General features: G+C 44.7%; 1 long non-coding RNA gene across 1 annotated transcript; it reads left to right on the top strand.

Annotated features, from left to right (window-relative positions):
* The first annotated feature begins 3,407 nt into the window (after positions 1 to 3,407).
* Positions 3,408 to 10,695, top strand: LOC108288962. The gene is made up of 4 exons (XR_001818926.2): positions 3,408 to 3,421; positions 6,380 to 7,336; positions 8,220 to 8,373; positions 10,040 to 10,695. It is a non-coding gene; the product is annotated as an uncharacterized LOC108288962 (long non-coding RNA).
* The last annotated feature ends 3,067 nt before the right edge of the window (positions 10,696 to 13,762 follow it).

Here is a 13,762-nt window from a genome sequence, read left to right as displayed (position 1 = left end):
GGAGGGAGGGAGGGAGGGAAGAAGGAAGGGAGAAAGAGAAAGAAAGGAAGGAAGATGAGGGAGGAAAGAAGAAAAAGGAAGGAAAGAAGGGAGGGAGGGAAAGAGAAAAAAGAAATTAAAGAAAGAAATGAAGAAATAACAAGTGCTGGCAAGGATGTGGAAAAATTGGAACCCTTGTACACTGTTGATGGGAATGTAAAATGGTGCATCCACTATGGAAAACAGTATGACAGTTCCTCAAAAAATTAAATGTAGAATTATCATATGACCTGGCAATTCCACTTCTGGGCATATATCCAAAAGAAATTAAAAGGAGCGTCTTGAAGAGATATTTGTACACACATGTTCATAGCAGCATTATTCACAAGAGCCAAACATGGAAGCAATGCAACTGTCCACTGACAAATGACTAGATAAATCAAGTATGGTATGTAATGGAATATTAGTCATTCTTAAAGGGGAGAAATTCTGGTACAAATTACAACATGGATGAACCTTGAGAATACTATTCTGAGTGAAATTAGCCAGTCACACAAAGGCATATACTGTATGGTATCACTTATGAGTTACCTGGGATTTTCAAATTCATAGAGACAGGAACTAGAATGGTGGTTGCCAGGAGCTGGGGAGGAACAAATGGGAAAATAAGAAGTAGATATTTTTTTTTAGATATTTAATAAGTATAGAGTTTCTGTTTTGCAAGATAAAAAGCATTCTGGGCATTGTTTGTACCACAATGTGAATGTACTTAACATTATTGAGTGTACACTTAAAAATAGTTAAGACAGTAAATTTTATGTTATGTGTATTTACTATAATTTATAAAAAACTGTGACCTTAGAAAGACATGGATATGAGTCCTGGCTCTGCTACTTACTAGCTGTGTGGCCTTAGAGCAATGACATGACTCCACATCCCCTTTCTGTAAAATGGGAATAATAACAGTACTTTCTTTACAGAGTTACATTGATGAGTAAATGAGATGATATGCATAAAATATCTAACTAGCATTTGTACTGGATGCATATTTAGCTCTTCTTTGACTTCTTTGACTGCCCGCTTTACGATATATTATATTTTCCTACAATGTCCAGTCTCTCAACCACTCCAACACCCATATCCCAACATACAGACACGCACATGCACACACACACATGGTGTGAACACTTAAGGGCAATGATGGCATGGCATCTGGTTTACTTCATGTATCTTTGTATCCCCAGTGCCTGGTACATAGCAGGAGCTCATTAAATATCTGAAATGAACTGTAGCAAGAGGGTTTGACTACATAGACAAGGAAACCCTCTTGACATGAATATAGACAAACAGCGGAACAAACTGATCAAGTAATTTTAAGACCAAAAAAGAACGGTCACAGATCTGGATTAGGCTGTGTCCTTCCAAAAATGGGCATATAGAAGGACAGCTTCAGGAAAATGAAGCTGGGTAGGCATCCCATCCCCCCAGGAGGGACGGACAGTGACAACAGTCAACCTTTGTTTCCAGGGCAGGCCTAGAAACAGTGTGGTTGGTTATTGAACAATAATTAGTAACTCATTATTGGACATTGATTAGACATTCATCATACACTCATTTTTGTAGGGCTTCCATCTGAAATTTCATTAAGAAAACATCACATTACAAAGCCCGGTTCTCAAGGTAGTAAGTGTGCTTCCTTCCTGTCCTCTCCAGCCTGGGTCCTTATCTCTTCTGACCATCTTGTCCTCCTTTCCTCCCACCCATTCTGGCTCCAGCTGGTGAGCTGTTTAACCCTGTAGTCCTGCAGGCCCACCCCTTGGCCTTCAGTTAGAATTATGACCACCCCACCCCATGTGGCTGGAGTTCCCCAGACAAACTCTACCCAGTCATTTCCAGGACCTGTGCTTTCAGTCCTCTTTCATGGACCCTAAGTGAAACTGGAGGACCCTGTGGTCGTGCATTTGGACTTCATCCTGCTAAGAAGGTCTCCTTTGAGAACTATATCTCTAATGTTTCTCTATTTTTTTCACTTTCCCCATTTTTTCTCATAACTTAGCTCTCCAACTGATTTTACCTACAAGGCCCCAGGCTCTAGCTCATATAAAACAACAACAAAACACATTGACTTGCCATAACTAAATCCAGGGCTGACCTTAGAAGACATCATTTTCTTCCTTAACAATAACATTCAAATTACTGAAGACTCCAAGTTTATATTTAAAGCCAAATGTCAGCATCCAGGATATCCTCAGATACTCTAGCTTGTGGGGTCACCCTTCTGTTAATAGTTACATTTAAATGACTCGAAACCTTTTCTCACTTATGATGGGAAACAACCCAACACCTTCTCCCCACTAAATATGTTTAGAGAGTCTCAATCTAGGACTCTCCCAGTAGGATTCCGGGAGATCTCAGGGATAATATGTTTTCTTTTGTCATCTCTAGCTCCAATATCTCGTTTCCACTAAAGCATATGCATCTCCATGAAACAAGATATTGGAGCTAGAGATACTGACGCTTTGGTTTCTCTCCATCCTGTGCTGACACAACCATGATGCGGCCCCTTAACCTGTGGGGTCTGCACTAACACTGGGAGTCAGTGTTAGAATTGAATCAGATTGTTGGACCTCCATCTGGAGTTGGAGGATCAGACAGAAACTCTTCTGTGATGGGGATTGCTCTAATGGTGCCTGTGCATGTATGTGTGTTTGGAAGATCTCCAACCATATAGGTCTTGGTGACAGTCAGAATCCTGCCTCATATTTGCAGCATCCCCAAAGGCCATGTTGCAGCTGAGGTGTGTGCACAGCAATCCAAACTCAGCCAACCAGCTGCCTAGGCCAGTGACTTCATCTTTGGAGCAAGTGCTCTGAATAACGGAAGGAATGTTTATATGTTAAAGAGGGCACCCTCGTCTGGGACCCACAGCCTAGAGTGCCCAGCCCTGAGCAGGCTCTTCCTTGGTGTGGCCTCAGCTGGGGCATTGGCTGTCCAATTTTCTGCCTGTTTTTCAAGTCTTATTCTCCAACTTTCCTGGATAGTTTTAATTTTAGAATATGTCCACAAATTCTTTGATACTTCTGCCCTTCAAGAGCTGGGGCTTAATTCCCCTCTCTGTAAGGAGGGGCTGGACTTAGTGACTCACTTCTCATGAAAAGAATATGGGAGAAGTGACCACGTGTGACTTGTGAGACCAGGCCAGAAGACACACTGAGGCTGTCTGCTTTCTCTCACTCTCGGATTGCCCATATGGGAGAAGCCACCTTTTATGTCATAAGGACTCTCAGGTAGGATTATGGAGAGTCGTGCATGGGTGAGAGTGAAGCCCCATGCCAATAGCCAATGAAGTACTGATGTTTCCCATCAGCATCCTAATGAGTGAGCCATCTTGAAAGCAGCTCCTCCAGCCCCCGTCAAACTTCAGAAGATTCTCCTGGATCCTGTGAGTTTTCCTGTGGATTTATTTTCTGCTTAAGTTAGCTAGGGTCAGGGTCAGTTTCTGCTGTTTACAGACAAGAGTCCTGGCTGGTACCATTCCATATCTTCTGCCTCTACTTATGAGGCAGCTGCTAACCTCCACCCCCAGTCCACATCCCCAACCCCTCAACTCCTGCCTGTTTATCAGACAGGATAGTTCAAGTTTCTCATAACCTCACCAGCATATCCAGGTTATGTCCTAGAGCCTTCAACCTTTCTCATCAAACAGGCCATTCAGATATTTTCCTAGTTGTAAAATTATCCTCACCACTCCCTGAGAAGGTGAAAACAGCTGGAGACCACTGTGGCATTAAATGACTTGCAGCCTCCTCTCTCCAAGGCCTTCCCATCTGTCTTCCCCTCCTCATCACCGACTCGCTGCTCCCTTGGCAATTTCCCATGGTGTCCTCCTCAGTGAGTTGAATCACCTTGTCTCAGACCCCTGAGAACGTCCTTGCTTGACCTGTGTGCGGTTTTGAGCACCATTCACCACAATCCTCTTCTGAAAACCCTCTCCTTCTTCAATTTTCTCTATTGCACATGTTACATTTCTGCCCCACCTCTCAGACTCTGCTCTTTCTTCGTTTTTTAGGTTAGTCTCTCACTTCCTAAATAATGTGCCTCCTCTGGTTTCTTCCTCTGTGCTCTCCCTGAGCTGCCTCAGCCTCTCTCAGGTCTCAGCTCTCAATTAAAGAGAACTCTCTGGATCTCTAATTCTGCAGCTGACTTCTCTCCCAAACACCTGGTTCCATTTCTTTCTGTTCGGTTAACGCTAATTAGCTCTCACGCGCGCCTCAGCTCAGCACCGGTGTGTGAGAGCCAGAGCCTGCTCATCTTTTCTCCCGACTTCCCTCCTTCTATTAATGCTGTCATCCCTCCCTCTGGAAACCAGGCACAAATTCCCAGTCATCTTTGACATACTGTCTCCTTTTACTCCCACATCTCCTTGGTTGTGAAATCCCACCAAGTACCCCTCAGCACCCCCACTTCCCTTATTAGCCACGCTGGCCTCTCCCCTCTCATATTGACCTCTGGGGGTATCTCTCCACAATCTCTGCCTCCTGTCTGCACTCTGCCACTTCATCTCCCCGCCATACAGGCTCCAGAGCAATATTGCTAAGGAATAGTCTCCATCTTACTTACTGCCTCACTTAAAAACCTTCCATTATATTCAACAGTTATTGAGTTCCTATTGCATGTATATTATTTATGATTCTTTGCATGCAACCTACTGAAACCAACTTGTGCCAGTTTAAACTGAAAAGGGGGTGTAGATTACACGGATTCAGGGAGAATGCAGCCAAGCCTCAGAACTGGAAAACTCTCAGGACACCATGGCGTGCTCTCTCTCCATCCCCTCTCTGCTTTTCTTGGCATCTACTGCCTCCTCCCTGGCTGCAGAGGCCAGCTTTCTCTGATACCCAGTCTCTTGCAGGAGAAACCCTGTCTCAAAGGAGCCAAGGTTTATTTTCATCCCTGCCACTCAAAAGACCACTCCCAATAGGAATGGAGTCCTTCAGTCCCAGTTTTAAATTTGCAGGTGTGCTGCTCCAGGATCTTCTGCTTGCAAATGATGAAAACCCAACATAACTAGCTTGGACAAATCCATAATTTATAACGATCTTAAAAACACTCCTTGGAAAGAGAAGGGCTGGGACTAGACCTCCTTGACAGAGGGTGACAGGGACTGGATATCATGTATCTCCTCATTTTTCTTCTCTGACTGTGAGCATCTCTTCTTTGATACAGACCTGCACTTTACACATGTTGAAGGCCATGGCCATGACTCCCTGATGATGACTGATAAATCTTACCACCTAGGGAGCTTGACTCTTCTTTCCCAAATTCCAATTAAAAAAAATAACCTTTAGAACTCTACTTGATCCTGCTTAGGACATGTTTCTACCCCTATAGGTTCTGAAGTCGGGCTGCCTGGGTTTCAATCCTGGTTCTGTTACTGATTAGCTGTGTGACTCTTGGTACTTAAACCTCTCTATATCTCAGTGTTCTCATCTGTTAAGTAAGGATAGCAATAGGACCCATCTCATAGATTGTTATAAAGATGAAATTTAGACTGCTTAGAATAGTGTCCAGCACAAAGTCAGGCTTTGTGTGGGTTAGTTATGATGGTAATAATGTTGATGATGCTGGCAATGATGAGTGATGATGATGATGATGACAATGACAAGGACCACGGGGGAGAAGGACAGGAGCAATTTCTTGAACCACATGCTTGAGGGGAGAGGAGAAGCTCACCAAAAGAAGGGTGTATTCGTGTCCTAGGACTACTGAAAAAAGTGCCACTGGCTGGCTTAGAACAGACATTTGGTGTCTCAGTTCTGGAGGCCAGAAGTCTGAAATCAAGGTATCAGCAGGGTTGGCTCCTTCTGGAGGCTGTGAGGAAATGTCTTTTTCCTGCCTTTCTCCTAGTGTCTAGTAGCCTCAGGTTTCTTTGGTTTGTAGATGATGTTTCCCCTGTCTCTTCTTATCATCTTCTCTTTGTACAAGTCTGTATCTAGATTTCTCCTTTTAGTAAAGGACACTGGTCATGTTGGATTAGGGCCCACCCTAATGACCTCATCTTAACTGAATCATCATTTCCAGAGACTCCATTTCCAAATAAGGTCACAGTCATGTGCTAGGGATGAGGACTCCAACATTATTTGGTGGGAGGCAGACACAATTCAACCCACAATGAGGGGGATGGGGCAATGCTGGCCAGACTGGCAGCAGCTCTTCCCACCACTTAGGATTCCCAGGACTGAATATACTGATCAGGCCAGGTTGGGTCAGTTGCTCAGCCCTAGCCCTATCAACAGTAGCTTGGGAAGTGGGGTTGAAGATACACTGCACAAATTGCTCTGGACAGTGGCATGTCTCAGAGAAAGGGCTAGAATGTTGACCTGCTGGACAATCATCTCAGGTGCAGTACTCTCCAATGTGCAAAGTGCCCATCACTCAGTGGGAGGTTCCTGGAGATGAGCAAGAAGACGTTTATGCAGCAGTGATGGAGAAAGTCCCCTATGGAAGAATGAACAATGGAGCAGGTGCCACAGAATAAGTGGTCCAGTGGAAGCACAAAGCACTAGGGGAGCACGAGAGAGCGTGAAGTTCCACATTGGTGGGGAAGGGCTGGAAAGGGCCTTTTGGAGGAATGGCAGTTGAGTTCTTCTTAGAGACAAGGGGAGAATTTGGTGGGTAATGAAGATGTAGGGATAGGAGGGGAAGAGTGTGATCCTGTGGTCAGAGAATGGTGAGGAAGTAATCTAAGGTGTCAGGGTAGTCAGATGTAAAATGGAAAGTGATTGCAAACATTCACTAAGAGCTAACTGGGTGCCTGACATTATTTTATACGTTTGATGTGCATAATCTCTGTTCCCTTCCCTGTGACCTCTCCCTTGGTAAATTACCATCACTCCTGTTCTACAGATGAGGTTCAGGGACCTGCCCAAGGTTACCTGGCTAGAAGATAGTTGAGCCCAGGGTCTCTCTACTCAGTTACTACTTCTGCCCCCTCTCCTATGAAAGATTAGCTTGAAAAGCTGAGTAGGCACAGAATGTGGCTGGCTTTGCCAAGGAGCGTGGAATTTATTTTGCAGGTAACAAGAAGCCACTGAGGAATTGTAGGCAGAGGAGGACCTGATTGGGCCTTTATTTCAGGATGACAGCTTGGTGCCAGTGTGGAGGATGCTGTGAAGCAGGGAGAGATTCCAAGGGAGCGAACACCTGTCTTCTGCTACCCCACTGGGAGGCAAAAGCATTAACCAGTCATCCTTCTATATAAGACAGCACCAGGAGCCTCTGGGACCATTTGCTCAGTCGTTCTTTTTAATTTAATTTTTATTGAAGCATAACCTACATACAAAAAAGTGCACAAATTGTAAGTGTGGCTTGATAGATTTTTCATCAGATGAACATACCTCGCAGTTTCGTTCTTTACATTAACAAACCCAAATAATTCCCTATCAAACGTAGCTCTGAACCCACCACTCTGACTACCCCATCCTTCTCTGGTAAACCTCTTACTGATTAATATGGCTGAACGCTTTCTGCTGGAGAAACACAGTGTCCTTCCAAAGTGGTATGGGCAACAGCACTAACTCTGAGTCACACTGTCTAGACTCCAGGCTTCCCCTGACTCACGGTGCAGCCTGAGACCACACAGTTCTTTCACCTCTGCAGGGCTTAGTGTCTGCATCTGTAAAATGGAGGTAGAAAGGGTTAGTTTCTATTTTACAAGTTTCATAAAAATTAGCTGCAGGCTAATTTGGGAGGCCAAGGTGGGTGGCTTGGGATCATGCCTCTAATCCCAGCAGTTTGGGAGGCTGAGGTGGGCAGCTTGGGATTGTTTGAGCCCAGGAGTTTGAGACCAGCCTGGGCAATATGGCGAAACCCCATCTCTATGAAAAATACAAAACATTAGCCAGCCATGGTAGCAAGTGCCTGTAGTCCAGCTGCTCAAGAGGCTGAGGTGGGAGGATAGCTTGACTCTGGGAGGTCAAGGCTGCAGTGAGCTGTGATTGTGCCACTGTACTCCTGCCTGGGTGACAGAGTGAGACCCAGTCTCAAAAAAAAAAGCATTATAAATATAAAATCTATAGAAATGTATAAAATTAATAAAACATAACAATATATTATGTTTATATCATAAAATGCATAATTTATATTATTGGTACCATGAATTAATTAAATAAATGGAATAATTATTGGCCATCACCATCTTTGATGGTGTCCATTCCATTTACTTTGATATATCTTTACAGAGATGTTTCTATGCCATCTGGAGGCACAGTGCTGTGGGGGGCACGGTGCTGTGGGGGACACAGAGGAAAGGAAGATGCACCCTTCCTACCCCCGCCCAATAAGCATTGGAGATTTAGTGGAGAGCGGTGGAGAGGTGTGCAGTGTGGAAGCCAGGTACACAAATGACCTTTAAAAGATTCTCTCGGCCTCAGCCAGTGTGGTGTTTTATGGGGCCCTGATGGAGCTTGAGCTATTTACTATCTCTGCTTTGCTCTGAAGATTTCTGCCTGCGGACAAGGGGGAATTGAGGCCCAGACTCAGTAGTGATGGTTGGTTAACCCTTTACGCCCCAGAGTTGGTGATTAGGGTTGGACTGGGAGCCAACTTCAGCGGCTAAGCTTTGTGCTGCATGTTGCATTTTCAGTGATTAGTGATTGTATTTTCTCCTCTTCCCTCACACACTTCCAGCCAGGTCACTCTCAGACTGCCTCTCCCCTTCATTCAGCTCACATCCTGGGGGACAGGGAACTTCAGGCCCCAGGGGAGGGGTCTGCCTGCTAAGTGACCCATTATCACCACTGGCCTCCTGGAAGGGCAGTTGCCCAGCTCTGCTTCTCCCCTTCTCCTATGGAAGCAGGCTCCCTGGGGTACTTTTCCATGCCTTCCAAGCTCCAGTGTGAGTGGCTGAGGGCAGGAAAAGCCATGGTGAGTGGAAATCAGCATTTTGTGGGATATCTGAATCCTGCTTCTCTGGGATTCATTTCTGTAGTATGGAATCACAGAAAGGATGCTGAGGTGAAAGGGTTAGAAGTTGGAAGCCTTGAACTCGAGTCTACATGTGATCAGTTCTGACTATCTTGCTATGTCTTTGCTTCCTGGAGCTTCAGCTTCTTTGCTTATAAAATGAGAATAATACTGACCCAACTCATCTCAAAAGAGTGATTGTGCCTTTAGAACCGTAATGTGCTAGGAGGAATGTATGAGGTCATTATTCTCACTATTGTCTTTCTTCCTGGCCCCCTGTTATTGGAAAACCATATAATAGTCTTTTAAAAATAAAATTACAAAAGTAATACATGCTTGAGACATACACTATAAGTAGTAGAGAAGGGCCCAAGGTGAACAGTTCAGATTCCCTTCACGCTCCCCACTCCCACGCCTCCAAAACCATCCTTCTAAGATCGCTACTCCTGTTCGTTTCTTATGTATCTTTTCCGACTTCTGTGTGTAAACAAGTGAATATGTGTGTAATAGGGTTCTTTTTACCTAAATCAGATTATACTGTACATCTCTCCTGCACCTGGCTTCTTTTTCATTCAGAATTTTGAAGAGCTTTTCATTTCAGCACAAATAAACTCTTTTTAGTGGCTACATGATAGTCCAGGATGTGAATGTACTACCATGTGTTTACCAAGCCCTAAAGCTGAACATTTGGAATTCCTATTTTTGCTTTTTTTTTTTTTTTAATTTGAGACAGGACCTCACTCTGTCACCCAGTCTGCAGTACAGTGGCATAATCATAGCTCACTGTAACCTTGAACTCCTGGCTCAGGCAATCCTCCCACCTCAGCCTCCCAAGTAGGTAGGACTGCAGGCACATACCACCATGCCTAGCTAACTTAAAAAAAAAAAATTGTAGAAATGAAGGTCTCACTATGTTGCCCAGAATGTCAAACTCCTGGGCTCAAGCGATCCTCCCACCTCGACGTCTCAAAGTACTGAGATGACAGGCGTGAGCCACCGCACCTGGCCTCCCATCCTTTTAAGGTCCCTTAGGTGGCAGTTCGGAAGCTCCACAGTTGTCCCTGACTTTGTGCTCTTCCTCATTTCGTCCTCTTAGGAGTCCTTGGGGCCCATGGGAGCTGGATGTAGCAGGCATTTCCGGCCTCAGGATGGGAGGAGCTGTGAGAGACTTGTCGGCACCCATGGGCTGAGGTCTCCGGGGGCACAGGAAACAGAGGAGGAAACACTGGGGCTAGGGACATCAGTCACTGTCCCTGTTGACCTCCGCAGTCTCCGGGACTGCCTCCCAACCCATGCAGAGGTGCTTGACCTGGCCTTGAAATAGAATCACCTGGAAAACTTCTGCCATCTCAGAGCGAGACCACGCCCCAGGCCAATTAAACTAGAATCTCTAGGGTCCAGCCCTGGATAGCAGTAGTTTGAAATATTTCAGGTGATTCTGTTGTGCAGCCACAAAACCTACAGTGCCTAAGCCTGGAAATGAGAACATCATGACAGGCCGGAGGGCCTTTGCTTTCTTCCTCTTTTCAACTATGAGAGCAAGATGCTTATCCCATAGCACAAGCACCAGAATGCATTTAACCATCATGCATCCACAATGTGTACATGGAGTGGTTCTTATTTTATTCCTTGACAAGTTTTTATTTGGTTGCTCTTTTGACTCTTATTCAAAATTGTTTATGTAAATTAGTAAGAAGTTTTTAGCAGACAATTTGGCAATATGTATCAAGAGAATAAAACTGTTCAGAATCATTGGCCTTCTTATTCCACTTTTGGAAGCTATCCTACAGAAATAACATGAATATAGTGGGAAGCTATATGCGTAAGATGTTCATTGCAGCATTATTTATGCTAACGAAAAGCTGGCAAAACCTAAATGTCCAATGATACAGGAATGTATAAGTAAACTGTGGTACATCTATTTGGTAGAATATTAAGTAATCATTAAAATTATGGTTATGAAGCCAAAGTAATAACATGGAAAATGCTTATGCCATAAAGTTAAATAAAAACGTAGGACACGAAATTGTGCAGATATACTATAATCACAACTATATGCAGAGGAAACTAAATATAAAGGAAGTAGAAAGTAAAAAACAAAATGCTAACATAGATTATGTTAGAATGATAAGACTAATTCTTTTTCCTACTTTCCAGATTTTTACAACATGATTACATTATTGCTTAGCTGAAAACAAACCATAAAAACAAAAAATGTCTGCCTTGTGCATTTTTTCATATGTCTATCAGACTGGAGACACCCTAATGTTAAGATCCCTACAAACAATGCTAAGGCCACCGTGCCACACGTAGTGCTTCGGGCTGCCTGCAAAAGGCCTGACAACGATAGATCAGAAGTCAGAGGATCTGGCTGTTAGCCCCAGCTTTAGCTTCACACTTTGACCTTGAGCAAGTTTTTCCTCCTTTCTGAACCTCAGTTTCCTAATCTGTGAAACAATAGATTCCACCAGGAGGGTGCTCAAGAACCTGCTGGCTCTGAAATGCGATGATCATGACATGGATGATGATGAATATGATACTATTGAATCCCAATTGCGTTAAGATCCATCAAATGGGAGACTAAGAGGCAGAAAAGTATCTCCCCTAAAACATATGCAGGCAGGCTGCCCCTGCTTCTTATTTCTACGTTCAGAATTGCTACCCTCCACCCTTTAAATCCTGAAAAGCATAGCTGAATAAATGTAAGGCAAATCACGCCCCTCTGTTCAATATTTGGTCATTTCTCTCCATATCACTTGCATGCGATCCTGATGACTTGTAAATATAAGGGCCTCTGAAATAAGCAGGAAAGTGTTTGGAGCCAATCAGGAAACCCTGCTCCGCCCCCACCCCTGATTTCTCATCTTGATAAAGTAATTTTCCTCAACAGGCAGAGGGTGGGGAGTCATAAATCAGTGGCAACACAGCTCATGGTGTCTGTGCTGCCCTCCACTTGAGAGAGATGCCTCTCTTAGATGATGTGGATGCACCAGCCTGGGGCTAGAGAATAACAGGGAGAAAGATCTGGGGTTGTTAAAAGCAGAATCATTCTGATGGGAAGGAAAATTGAAACCCCAGGATTTAAAGAGAGCAAGAAAGGTGATGATGGGAACCATGAGGCTCATGGATACATAGTGCTACCTCCCTCATCTGGCAGGAGGGAAGGAGCTGCTGGGATTGGTGTCTTTTTCACAGACTGAAGTTTAACTGTTGAAGTGCCGGTCTTGACCTTTAACCCCATTAAGATGCTTCTAGATCTTTTTTTTAGACGGAGTTTTACTCTTGTTGCCCAGGCTGGAATGCAACGGTGCAGTCTCGGCTCATTGCAATCTCTGCCTCCTGAGTTCAAGCAATTCTCCTACCTCAGCCTCCCTAGTAGCTGGGATTACAGGCATGCGCCACCACACCTGGCTTATTTTGGCTTCTCCATGTTGGTCAGACTGGTCTCGAACGACCGACGTCAGGTGATCCACCAGCCTTAGCCTCCCAAAATATTGGGATTACAGGCATGAGCCACTGTGCCCAGCCTCAATCTTCTTAAATGTCTGTGTAAGACATAAGCTAGCCTTTTTCTAATAATGCAAGGGAAAGGAACCAAGAGTTATATTATCATATATCTATTTGGGTAATTATTTGGGGGAATGCCTGTATTCCCCATGGGACCATAATTTCCATGAGGATGAGGACCGAGCATCCCAGTTCTCAGGATGTGCCTGGCACAGACATATTTGTTGAATGAGGCACTCAAGACCTATTTGTTGAATGTGTGAGTGCGTGAGAACCCCCGGACTGTAATAAGCTGTATTATGAAAAACTCTCTGCACTGTATATATTAGAAAATGGCTCTTGCTAAGCTAGGCAAAACTGGAGATGTATCCAAGGGCTTTATGGGGTCTATAAAGGAGCTGTTGTACTGAGAATTGACTAGGAACCAGCTGGAGCCCTGTGGAGCCAGAAAGAACTCCTTCTTCTCACCCCTGCTTGTCTCTGGACTCCTCCCTCAGTTTCTCGGTCATTGGGGCTCATCTTTTTCTGCTCTGTAGAACAGGGACGTCTTCATCTTTTATTGGTCCTCTGTTTCCAGGAGCGAGATTGGCCTTTCTTCATTTTTTCAGTTCCTCGGCTTCCCAGGATAGGACTGTAGTTGGCCCGGTTTGGTCGGTGATCATCTCAGAACCGATCAGCTGTGGCCAAGGCGTCTTGGTATTAATAGGATGACTGGCGTGGAAATCGTGTAGGTGGAATGGGCGTGGGAGTCCCCGGACAAAGGGATATGGATCCACAAAACAGTAGGCACTCACTACATTCACACCATCTCCTTTAACTTTTTGTTTTGCTTTGTTTTCAATAATTTTATAAGGCAGGTGGGCCTATTATCTGCACAAGCAGAAAAACTAAGGTCAAAAAAAGGATAAGGTATTTGGCTGAGGTCACACCCCTAATGATTGGTGGATACTAGAGGCAGGAGTGGCAGGAGAGAGGTGGCAACAAAGCCTGGGCTGTCCCTCTGTGCGGTGCAGGCTTCTGGGTCAGCCTCCCAAACACTTCTTTGTACTGTGGTAATTGCAGCAGACAGGATAGCCCAGAGGGTTGAGTGATCACTGACCCCAGAGAACGCCCTGCAAATTGCTCTCTTGGAAAAGCCCCAAAGTCAGCTTGCTTTCTGGCTATTTGTTTGTCTCTCTATATTTTTTTTTTTTCCTTTTTCTTTGGGACAGAGTTTCGCTCTTGTTACCCAGGCTGGAGTGCAATGGCGCGATCTCGGCTCACCGCAACCTCCGCCTCCTGGGTTCAGGCAATTCTCCTGCCTCAGCCTCCT

Source organism: Cebus imitator, unplaced genomic scaffold (assembly GCF_001604975.1).
Source record: "Cebus imitator isolate Cc_AM_T3 unplaced genomic scaffold, Cebus_imitator-1.0 Scaffold387, whole genome shotgun sequence".
NCBI classification, from domain to species: Eukaryota; Metazoa; Chordata; class Mammalia; order Primates; family Cebidae; genus Cebus; species Cebus imitator.
Note: the sequence above shows the minus strand (reverse complement) of the source record. Positions and strands in the feature narration are given on the sequence as shown.